Raw genomic sequence first — 12,595 nt, forward strand, 5'->3', positions numbered from 1 at the left:
GTTTCCGTCTGGGACGCGCTTGTTTTTGGCTTTTTTGAACAGATGAGACATGCTTGTTTGAAATTTGGGGAAAGTACAAACTTTGCCCCCCTCTTAAATTTTGGACCTACTGTGGGTCGGGGTTAGGATGATAATCCCAGGTGTCCCAAATAGTGGGCGGGAGCGATTTGAGCCACACGCATGTGTGCTTAGACGGCCATTGTGTATGAATGTTTTCGGAGGCGGTTGCGTGGCGTCTAGATGAAGCTACAAACCTACCCCAGTTTAGACCTTTGGACGTCGGGTCGGTAGGTTTGACGGGTCAGAGTTAGAAAAGTAATTCCCTTCTACTACCGAACATTGGTCTCACGCGGTTTCAGGCGAGTAGAGGCTCTTTTGGCGCTTTGTTCGATATTTTGAAACAGAAGCATTCACGTTTAGAGTACTCTTGAAGTTTGAGGATTGACCTAAATAGACAACGTTAAATTTGACCTTGTATGTTTGAAAACCTCGTTATATTATCCACTTCTTTTTGAAATTTTGACACTTTAAAATCCTATAACTACGATTATTTTGGAATGGAGGAGCTAAATTTGAACCTATTTTGTACATGACTATATATGCTATTATGTACAAAAGCAGAGCAAAGATTGGTGCCCCCATAATTTAGGTATGATTTACAAATGCCATGATATCTAATTCAAATAATTGAATGGACTTCATGTTGAAATCAAATTTTTAAACCACCTTAAGTTGAATTCAAATGTATGCTAGTTTATAGCTAGCTATTTATAATGTTCATTGTGTAACTTTCGTATGTATAATGTGCTTTACACACACGACATGAACTATACTCATGTTTATATTCGATTTCTAAAGCGATGCATTGTCTGGAGTTCAAAATACTAACTATGTGGATCAATTATGTCGAATAATAACATAGACATTCTCAAATTCGATAGAATCTAGATGTCTGATGGATCAATGACCGTTCCTTACGCGAATTGCAAATATCATGATCCCATCCTAATATTTGGATACAATATATATTTTTAATCAATGTGTACATCAGTCTTGTACATGTAGTTTCACTCTCCATCGGTGGTCTCTCACACATGCTCACACACTCTCTCCTGAGGTGTCTTTCTCGCAGACATGCTCTCGATATAACCCTCCCTCCCTCTCGTAACCATTTACAACTGTTTTCACTAACCTTTATCACAAGCACTCTTCCTCTCACAAGCATACACACACACAATCCCCACGACCCTTTCTATATACATAGACCTACCTATGTGTCTCCCGTACGCACATTATCTTTAGGCCTGTCTCTCACGCATTGTCTCACACCTCTCTTCCTAATCGACGAGTATGATTCTAGCAGAGCATTCTGTAGGATGCCCCTTAAAGTTAGGTTGGATGAATAGTAATGTAAGAGATAATGGGTTACCTTAGTCCGAGGACCTAGGGTTTCAAATCCTAGCCGGCTTTGTTAGTGGACACAGAGTCCTTAACGATTCTGCTATCTTTGTCTTGTACGACTAGTCATCCATGGGTCTCCCTAAATGCATCACGGGCCAACCAATGTGGCGCAGGACGAAACCGAACCAAGGGCCTCACCTCGGCCCACCAGACCTCACGCAGTGACACAACCTCTGCCCCCAGGTATCGATATCTTCTCACACCCACACATACCAACCACTACTAGGGAAAACCTTATACACAGAACGTACCAGTAGCGCATGTCAAAAAGAGTTGCTACTACTACTTACCACTAACGGTCAACAAATAAACGTGCTGCAGCTAAGCTTATATTAGTAGCGCAATGGACTAAAGAAGCGCTACTACTATAATTCCGACACTGTTCTCGGCAGGCTAGGAATAGTAGCAGCGTGCTCACGGAAAGCGCGCTGCTGCTAAGATGGTTGTAGCAGCGTGTTTTATGCGAAAAGCGCTACTGGTAATGAAAAGAAAATAAAATAAAAACATATACAAAAGTAAATGAAAATGAAAGAAATAGAAAAAGGGAAAATAAAAAAAAGAACACGTGAAGGAAAATAAAAGAAAAATAAAGGAGAAAGGCGTAGCAGCAGCGTGCTTTCAGGACAAGCGCTATAGCTAACGTATCAGTAGAGTGCTATGTTAGCCCGCACTATGGCTATGTTAGCTATAGCTAATCTAGCAACGGTGTTTTTTTCGGGCCCGCGCTACTACTATTTTTGAATTAACCACGCGGTTCTTTTTCCCCCGGGCCACTTCCCCCAAATCGCCCCTCGATCTGCTGTCGCTGCCATTGTCGCCCTGCATCGCCGTCGGCCGCCGCACGCTCTCCCGTTGCCCTCTGCACGCCCTCTGCTGCCCTCGGTGGCCGCCGTTGTCGTCACCCTCCGCCGCGCGCCCAAGCACCGACCCCGACCCCGACCTCGATGTCGCGTGCCGCTCCCTAACTCTGCCGGCGCCCGAAGTGAGCACGCCTACACCTCCTCCTCCTCCTCCTCCTCCTCCCCTACCTCTGCCTAGCTAGGGTTCCTAGGGTTCATCAAATTTTAGGGTTCATCTAATTAGTTGGAGTTCATCAAATTAGCTACTACGTGTAGATGCTTAAGTAGTTATATACTTGTTGTGCACCCAATGTAGTTAAGTAAATATAATTGTAAACTAGATGTTAATTAGGGCAGTAGTTGTAGATGCTTAAGTAGTTTTTAGGACAAATTCCTAGGGTTCATCAATTGGTGCTTAAGTAGTTGTAGATGGTTAAGTACCTAGCTAGGGTTCATCTAATTATTTAGTGCTTGTAGATGCTTAAGAACTAGGGCAGTAGGGTTTAACTAGATGTTAATTAGGGCAGTAGTGTTTAGTTTAGAGAGAAAAATCAATATAGTTTTTTTTACTATTTTTTAGTAAGTGTTTAATATAATTAGTAAGAAAATTAATAGAACTAGTTGAACTAGTTTATTTTTAGTAAGAACTACTTGAATTAATAGAACTAGTTTATTTTTAGTAAGAAAATTAATAGAACTAGTTGAACTAGTTTATTTTTAGTAAGAACTAGCTGAATTAATAGAACTAGTTTTTTTCGTAAGAAAATTAATAGAACTAGTTTATTTTTAGTAAGAACTAGTTTATTTCTATTTATAGTAAGTACTTAGTTGAACTAGTTGAATTAATACAACTGTTTTATTTTTAGTACGAAAATTAATAGAACTAGTTTATTGCTTGTAGTTAAAGCAATTATTCCCGCATCAATGTCGATGATGCCTATCCGGCATCCTCGTCGTCGACTCGGCGGAGGAGGCCTGCTTGATCAGAGGGGCCATGTCCAGGGCTGGGCTCCGTTGGGCTGGTATTGGGATGTGCTACCTTCCGGGAGGCGCAGCTTGGTGAGGAGCCAACCCGTCGTTGACCCGAACCTTCTTTGGTGGCGGCCGCGTGGGCCAGTAACGGTGTGGAGGCTTGAGGACCCCGTGGAGGTGGTACGCCACCATGTCAGCAAGGAGGACGAGCACGTCCGTCGCTACATGGTTGCGTTGGCGGGCAGGTTCTCCAATACCTGGCAGGTTCTTCAGGGATCTTACTGGAGCTATGATCATGTGATGGTTCCTTCTCTTTGGGTGTCCACCGCCCGGGTCGATACCCGTCGTTCGCTAGGGTTTTAGCTGTATTAGTGAAGTTATATGTATGATACTATTTGAGATGTATTAGTTATAATATTCGACGATGTAAGGACGCAAGAGATGATTTAGTTTTGCTTATTGAATGCATGCTAATTTGAATACTAATTTATTTTATGATTTAGTTTTGCTTATTGAATGCTCAAATTGGAGAACTACTCCTATTTTGAATGCTCAAATTGGAGAGCGCTATGCAAGGCGTATGCATTTGATTGGTTGAGAGCTTATAGGGTTTCACAAAGTCGTAAGATGAGGATAATAATTTTTTTATTTATATTTTGTTTTTGCAGCTAAATCTCCATGTCGTCGTCGTCGTCCCTGTCACAGACCCGCTCCGACCTCAAGGTGAGACCAGGCAAATCTCCATGTCAATATGAGTCCTATAAGATATTTTGAAATGTTTTTGTTCATATTTTCAACCATTGAAATGCAATGACCATCAAGTTTGAATGCAATGATCATCAAGTTTGAATGCAAATAGGATATGTGGTTGCCCAAGTGGCCATGTTCGAAGGTAACACCTCCAAGTGTCCTATGTGCTTGCCCAAGAGACCTTTTCTAAAAAAGGACATATCGAGCGCCTGAAATTTTGGTTTAATGCACTCGGGGACGAAGGGAGGAGCGACCATCACCAACGGTCGAATATATACACCAAGTGAGCTTAGAGTTTTCAAAAAAAAGACTTGACAGACCGATAGTCAACCCATGCTGAATAATAATGATCTAATTTAGTTTTTGTAGTACATATATTGAATTTTAGAAGTTTAATCTTTGAATTATGAACACAGGAAATGTCGTCGGACGAAAGTCTCGCAGAATGCTAGAGTTGATGATGATGAGGAGTTGTGATTATGACTAGTGACCAACTTGCTATATGATGTCTCATTGATGAAAATGATGATCATGAGGAGGTGTTATATGACAATGATGTATTATGATGATAAGTTGTTAATGATATGATGATGATGAAGATGATGATATTTATTATATCATTGGGTGAAAGAACCACATATTAGTTTCAAGTGGATGTCCATCCACTTGAAAGTACTCCATGGTTCTTTCACGCAGTGATGTAATAACTCATTATGATGTAAAAAAAATCTCTAAATTGCTACTGTATGAAAACTTGTATAAAGGTGTATGAATACAACATGAAATAAAAAAGAAATAGAATACGGAATAATAGTAGTAGCGCAGGCTGCCAGAAGTGCTACTAGTAATTACCAGTAGTGCCCTTTCCAGGAAGCGCTACTACTAAGTGGATATAGCAATAGCGCGGGTGGACCAACCCTACTGATAATCTTTAGCTGTAGCGTCGTATCGGTAGCGCAGTTACCCGCGCTACTGATAGGCCAAAAACCCGCGCTACTGCTAGGCTTTTCCCTAGTAGTGAACACAGACACCACAAAAAAAATTATCCTCGGGCCTCTATCCCCCCCTTGCATATACACACTCAAGGGCATCTCTCGCCGTGACATCATATTCGTCTCTCTCTCTAGACCTTTCTCATTTCTCGTGTTATCTCTCCCATGCCCCCCTCCCCCCGGCAGCCCCTCTATCCATGTCTCTCTCGAATATGTAATACACACACATACCTCTCTAGGCCCTGCCAAATACATCAACTGTACACATTCACACATGTTACATAACGTACCCCATCAATCTAAAAAGCCCTCTCTTCACGTTTATTTCGCATACAACATTCCTTTTGAATAAAGTGTGGCCAAAAAATTATTTTAAAATTTCTACATATATACAACATTACAAAGTTATATGGAGGAGTATGAACGTTAATTTGCATTGCATGGTGCCCACAATGATATTTATTCTGCCCTGTGAATTTTCATATTTTTATACTATATATAAAGTTAGTCATAATAAAGAGAAATGAAGAGCATCTCTCTCTCCATCGCATACACCCCCTCTACGTCCCTTTCACGTATGCACACAAACTATCTCTAGGTCCTCTAAAAGTATGCCCCCGCACATTCACGCATGTTTCATCTTTCTCTCATGATATATATAGTGATGATCATTGTATTTGAAGCGAAAGCACGATACGTACATTGGACTTCAGAATCCACTCATTACGGTCACCATTTATGTTTTGTGGTTATTATACAGTCACGGGCTCACCGTACAACTCTGTATTTGCTCAAGACATGACTAGTTGACCAGTTAAACGCTCAACGTGGCACCTCTAGTGTTGCATCACATTATCTCACTACCATTGGGCCCACATGTCGGCGTGTATCTACTCTACACTCTTATAAAAAACAGAGTTGGTGATGATGGTGTGCCTACCATCCTATAATATAGGTTATTTTATTTATATCTGACGGATAGGAAGGAAACTATGGCAATTTTGCAAAAAGGTACCCACACACCTCTCCACATTTGCAAATAAGGCCTTCCCTCGTTCATCCTTTTATCTCACAAGATAAACTAGTCATACAGATGCATCTGGATGTTACGTGCAACGCACGGGCATATTGCTAGTAAGAATGAAAACAAACGACAAAAAATGTTGGACGGTGGTTCAAAGTCATGACCGCGGGCATAGCGGACAAGGTGGCCTTGTATTGGTATGCTGAGCCGTCTGTTTTAACACACAGGAGCTGGTGTGGTGATTATACACACACTTACGCATGCACACGAACTGCATGCACGCAACACTCACAGGAACACATGCAGCCACACACACACCCAACACTCACACATACACACGTAGCCACACACGCACGCAACACTCACACCCATACATGCACGCATGCATGCACACACCACATGACCAACACACACTCTCACACTCAAGTTCTCAACCTACATGTGCATGCGCACACATCAGGCCCTGACAGAACATACACAACCAGGTGGTTCCCGCGCATGGGTTGGAGTCTTGTCGCGCCTGCGTAAATTTGTGTTTATCTGACATTTTTCCTATGCGAACTGACAGGTGGGACCCACAAGGAACATGGTCAATTTAACTAGTCAACATGGTGCCACCCAGACTATTTGGCCGGTCAACATAGTGCAATCCGATGCTGAACGGTGAGCAAGTGACCGTATAATCACTGCAAAACGTATATAGTGACCGTAATGAGCGTATTCTGAAGTCTGGTGAACGTATTATGCTTTTCACTCTGTAGGCCCTCCAAAAATACATCTCTAGATGTTCTCGCATGTTACATCTAACAACTATGCAATATAGCACTACTACTACACTCTAACACAATAAATCATATGTGTTTTTAGTTTTACTACATATCATATTGTTACTTAATTGTTCAGTTTGTATACATTAAAATTGCCTTTGAAATGTATGGCCAGTATCATCTACCACGCGGGAAAAATCCTGCCTTTTCCTGTTTAATCGGGTTTGTATCGATGGATTGTGCGAAACAGCAAAACTATAGTACTATAGTACTACAGTACAAGTAATAGTTCACTCGGCCGTCGTGTCGTGTACTCCTCCGTCGTAAGAGTGGAGCGCTCGCTTTCATAAATGTTCTAGTCCCTTTCGCCAGCATGTGGGACATCAAGCTACCGGGTCCACGTGCCATACCTAAATAAAGTGCAGAGCAGCAGGGGTGAAGCACCCCAGTCATGGCGCCAACATAGTGATGAGCAATGAGGCTTCAAATCACAAAGATGCACCTTTCCAGCAGTTAAGTTGGAGGGACGAAGTAATAATGCTAAAAAAGAAGTTGGAGGGACGAAGCAACCATCATTTCACTCGTTGTTGAATCCGCCTCTCCCTCATCTTCTTCAAGTTAACCATGTGTTGCTTATGTCGTTGTTCTGCCTCATGTGGGACGTGGATCAGCTTGGTAAAGCACTGACACATGGGACCGCATGTTAGCAAACCGTCAGGCCAACGTCCTCTAAAAATAAGAAACCTCCCCCGCCATCTGCGCGGCAAAATCACCTCCTTTTTACTAATCTTGATTCTATAATTTTTTAGATCAATATAATTGAGATTTGTATAGATAGCACACAGGAGCAAAACCAAGTGGTACGGTTAAGGGCATCCACAATGTGTAGGCAAATGTGAAAATAGCTTTTAGCGTTGACGGGAACCATTATGGACGGTGCTGCCAAAGCCAAAAAGATGGAACCAAAGCTCCCTGATTGATTGATTGAAGGAATAGAAAAATGCAACGTTTCTCCTCTTTCTCCCTTGCTTGGATGCATGTACAGTATAGAGCATAGAGTGTACTCCCCTGTCCCTTCTATCACAAATCACAAAGCAGTGAGGCGTAAAATCACAAAGCACGGACGAAGCAGCCATCATTTCACTCTTCGCTGACTCCGCTTCTCGATCGTCTTCTTCGAGAAACCACCTCACCGCACTAAGCTGGATGGACGACGCTATTGTGTACTAGTACTAGTACATTTACGCGTCCTTTGGTTCAACGGACTTCATGGATGCATATAAGGTGGTTGTCTCGGCTTGCAGGCGGCACTTGCGAACGACCTACCGTGGTCTCCCTCAATGGTGTTCTCCGTCGAACGCACTTCGCCAAACCACAACGTTCGAGATATCGTCGATGTCACCGCAATGGGGAAGGAAGTCAAATAGTTACTACCTCCATTTTTTGTACATAAGGCCAGTATATCAATATTACAATTTACAGAAGGCCACTAACACTAACCAAGGACATTAATATACCCTTGCATGCATGCGAAAGTGAGAAGGTTGGTTTGCATGGTGTTGCATTAATCAAGCGATGGGGAGTGATATGGTTAGCTCTTTGGGCTTTAGAGAAAAAAAATAAGCATTAATTGACACGCCAAACAAGGATTTGTATCGATTAATCGCGCGAAGGAAAACCCCGCCTTTCTTTTTTAACACTAGTACTCCTACGTACTGCTACGTCTTGAGCTTGTGTTGGTTTTCCTTGAAGAGGAAAGGGTGATGCAGCAATAGTAGCGTAAGTATTTCCCTCAGTTTTTGAGAACCAAGGTATCAATCCAGTAGGAGGCTCCTCAAAAGTCTCACGCACCTACACAAACAAAAAAAGAACTCGCAACCAACGCAATAAAGGGGTTGTCAATCCCTTCACGGCCACTTGCGAAAGTGAGATCTAATAGAGATAGTATGATAAGATAAAATATTTTTGGTATTTTATAATATAGATGCAAAAAGTAAAGATGCAAATAAAAGTAAATTGGAAGCAAATATGATAAGAGATAGACCCGGGGGCCATAGGTTTCACTAGAGGCTTCTCTCAAGATAGCATAGGTATTACGGTGGGTGAACAAATTATTGTCGAGCAATTGATAGAAAAGTGAATGATTATGAGATTATCTAGGCATGATCATGTATATAGGCATCACGTCCGCAACAAGTAGACCGTCTCCTGCCTGCATCTACTACTATTACTCCACACATCGACCGACTCCTTCCTGCATCTAGAGTATTAAGTTCATAAGAACAGAGTAATGCATTAAGCAAGATGACATGATGTAGAGGGATAAACTCATGCAATATGATATAAACCCCACCTTTTTATCCTCGATGGCAACAATACAATATGTGCCTTGCAACCCCTGCTGTCACTGGGTAAGGACACCGCAAGATTGAACCCAAAGCTAAGCACTTCTCCCATTGCAAGAAAGATCAATCTAGTAGGCCAAACCAAACTGATAATTCGAAGAGACTTGCAAACATAACTCAATCATACATAAAAGAATTCAGAGGAGATTCAAATATTTCTCATAGATAAACTTGATCATAAACTCACAATTCATCGGATCTCGACAAACACACCGCAAAAAGAGTTTACATCGAATAGATCTCAACAAAAGAGGGGGAGAACATTGTATTGAGATCCAAAAAGAGAGAAGAAGCCATCTAGATAATAACTATAGACCCGTAGGTCTGTGGTAAACTACTCACAACTCATCGGAGGGGCTATGGTGTTGATGTAGAAGCCCTCCGTGGTCGATTCCCCCTCCGGCAGAGCGCCGACGAAGGCTCCAAGATTGGATCTCGCGGATACAGAAGGTTACGGCGGTGGAAATTGTGTTTCGTTGGCTCCATGGATGTTTTCGGGGTACGTAGGCTTATATAGGAGGAAGAAGTACGTCGGTGGCCGCCCAAGGAGCCCACGAGACAGGGGACGCACCCTATAGGGGGGGCGCGCCCTACCCTCTCGTGGCCGCCTCGGCTGCTTCTTGACTTGCACTCCAAGTCCTCTGGATCATGTTCATTCCAAAAATCACGCTCCCGAAGGTTTCATTCCATTTGGACTCCGTTTGATATTCCTTTTCTTCGAAATATTGAAATGGGCAAAAAAATAGCAATACGGGCTGGGCCTCCGGTTAGTAGGTTAGTCCAAAAAATGATATAAATGTGTAAAATAAAGCCCATAAACATCCAAAAGGGGTAATATAGTAGCATGGAACAATCAAAAATTATAACTATGTTGGAGACATATCACGTACGTACTTGTATCCTGTTTGGGTCTAGGCCTTGCATTGGCATACTTCACCACACATTTTTGCCAAGCTTGCCTAAGGTTTTCAAAATGAATAGGAGGTACACTTGCTCACGGCTATTGCAGTTGCACCGCACCCTCACCCAGTCGCTCCTGCATGTCGCGGTCGCACCGCACCCTCACAGAGTCGCTCCTGCATGCCGCGGTCGCACCGCACCCTCACACAGTCGCTCCTGCATGCCGCGGTCACACCGCACCCTCACACAGTCGCTCCTGCATGCCGCAAACCCAACCAAGGGAACGGACCCTCACTGACACATGCTACCGCATGTGATGAAACCAAACTCATCCTACCACTAACACATAATTTTCGTTTATACAGTATGTTTATCCAACCTCATGTTCGGGAACATCTGTACGGCCCATGTGGTGGTCTGTTGGGGAAGAAGAAGAGGTGAGGAAGAAGGGTTAGGAGACATAGGATATTCATCCAACCGCCTGAAATGGTCGACTGACCCAAATGATGAAAGTCAGGCGACTTGCATAAATATATGTTTTTACACAGCAAAAGATCCCTAAAAACAACAACACAAAGAAAAACTATCACTTCTCGCGGAATGAGACAGCCTCATCGTCTTTGGCTGCCGGCGCGAACCAGCTGTAGCTGCCGACGTGTGTCTCTACACCGTGGTTGTCCTCGGCCACCATCTACTCGTTCACGCGGAGCGTGCAAGCGCTCTGCACGGACGAGAGCACCGTCTGGTTCAAGTCCAGGACGGCCGGTTCCGCCTGCAGGAGGGCCTCGATGGCAGCGGCATCCGCGCGCTCTGCATCGATTAGAGCCTCCACCGCCCAGTTCAAGTCCAGGATGTATAGTTCTGCCTGCAGGAGGGCCTTGATGGCAGCGGCATCCGCACGCTCCATGTCGAGTTGAGCCTGCACCGCCCGGTTCAAGTCCAGGACGTCCGGTTCCGCCTGCAGGATGGCCTCGATGGCAGCAGCATCCGCGTGCTTCGCGTCAAGTTGACCCTCCATTGCCCGGTTCACATCCACGACATCGCTTCCACCTGCAGGAGAGCCTCGACGGCAGCGGCATGCGCGTGCTCTATGTCGAGTTGAGCCTCTGCCTCCCAGTCCTCCTTTAGTATCGCCAGGTTGAATCGCTGGTCCGCCTGCACCATGGGGGACCCGGACGCTGGCACGAAGTCGACGTCCATCATCTCATACGCATCGGGGGCCTTCTGCGTCGCGACCTCCGCCATAAACATTGGATCGGTTCCTCCTCCTTGTAGCTTGGCTCCAGAGAACTCGGAGATTGGCCCGCCGCAAAGCGAGCTTGGGAACGGAGGTCTGTGGCGCCGACCGCCGCCGCAATTTCTACGCGGTGCTCTGGCGTCAGCATCTTGTAGTACGTGATCTTGTGGCGCGCCATGGCTTTCCAGCGAACTAGGGGACGCTTGATGCGGGCTAGGGGATCGAAAAGTGGGGAATGGGCTAGAGAGGAGGTGTGGTTTTGGGGCAGTGACTGACGTAGGCCGAGCTGCAAAGGTTCTGGTGTGAATAGTGGTTCCGGTGACGATCAATCAATCGGTTTTGACTGTACATCGCTCTTGTCATGTTCGTGTTGCACCCCGACACGCTAGACCCTCCATGTCGCTCATCGAGTGGAACGCGCTTCGTCTTGCATTTTTGCTCGCTTGTGGGACCGCAGTTGAGAGCAAACGACGTCCCTCCCCCTCCACTGCCCGCGTCATTTGTACTACTACTCCCTTCGTTTTATGTGGAGTAAATAAAAACAGAGCGAGTATACTACAGATGAGGATCCCCTGACGTGGCCGAACCCATTGAGTAACTGACATGCCGGTCCTAGCAAGCATGGGGCCCACCAGTGATACATCTCCAATGTATCTATAATTTTTTATTATTCCATGCTATTATATTATCATTCTTGGATGTTTTACAATCATTTTATAGTCATTTCATATCATTTTTTGGTACTAATCTATTGACATAGTGCCCAGTGCTAGTTGCTGTTTTCTGCATGTTTTTTTACATCACAGGAAATCGATATCAAATGGAGTCCAAACACAGTGAAACTCCTGGAGGATGTTTTTGGGCTAGAATACATCCAATGGGCAAAGGAAGCGCCTGGGTGTGGATCGAGGGGAGCAGCACCCACCAGGGCACGCCAGGAGGCCCAGACGCGCCCTAGTGGGTTGTGCCCACCTCGGGTGTCCCCTAAACCGCCTCTTTGCTCTATAAATACCCCAATATTCCAAAAACCCTAGGGGAGTCGACAAAAATCAATTCCAGCCGCTGCAGAGTCCAGAACCACCAGATCCAATCTAGAAACCATCATGGAGGGGTTCACCACTTCCATTGGTGCCTCTTCGATGATGCGTGAGTAGTTCTTTGTAGACCTACGGGTCCGTAGTTAGTAGCTAGATGGCTTCCTCTCTCTCTTGATTATCAATACAATGGTCTCTTGGAGATCCATATGAT

Source organism: Triticum dicoccoides, chromosome 3B (assembly GCF_002162155.2).
Source record: "Triticum dicoccoides isolate Atlit2015 ecotype Zavitan chromosome 3B, WEW_v2.0, whole genome shotgun sequence".
Classification (NCBI taxonomy): domain Eukaryota; kingdom Viridiplantae; phylum Streptophyta; class Magnoliopsida; order Poales; family Poaceae; genus Triticum; species Triticum dicoccoides.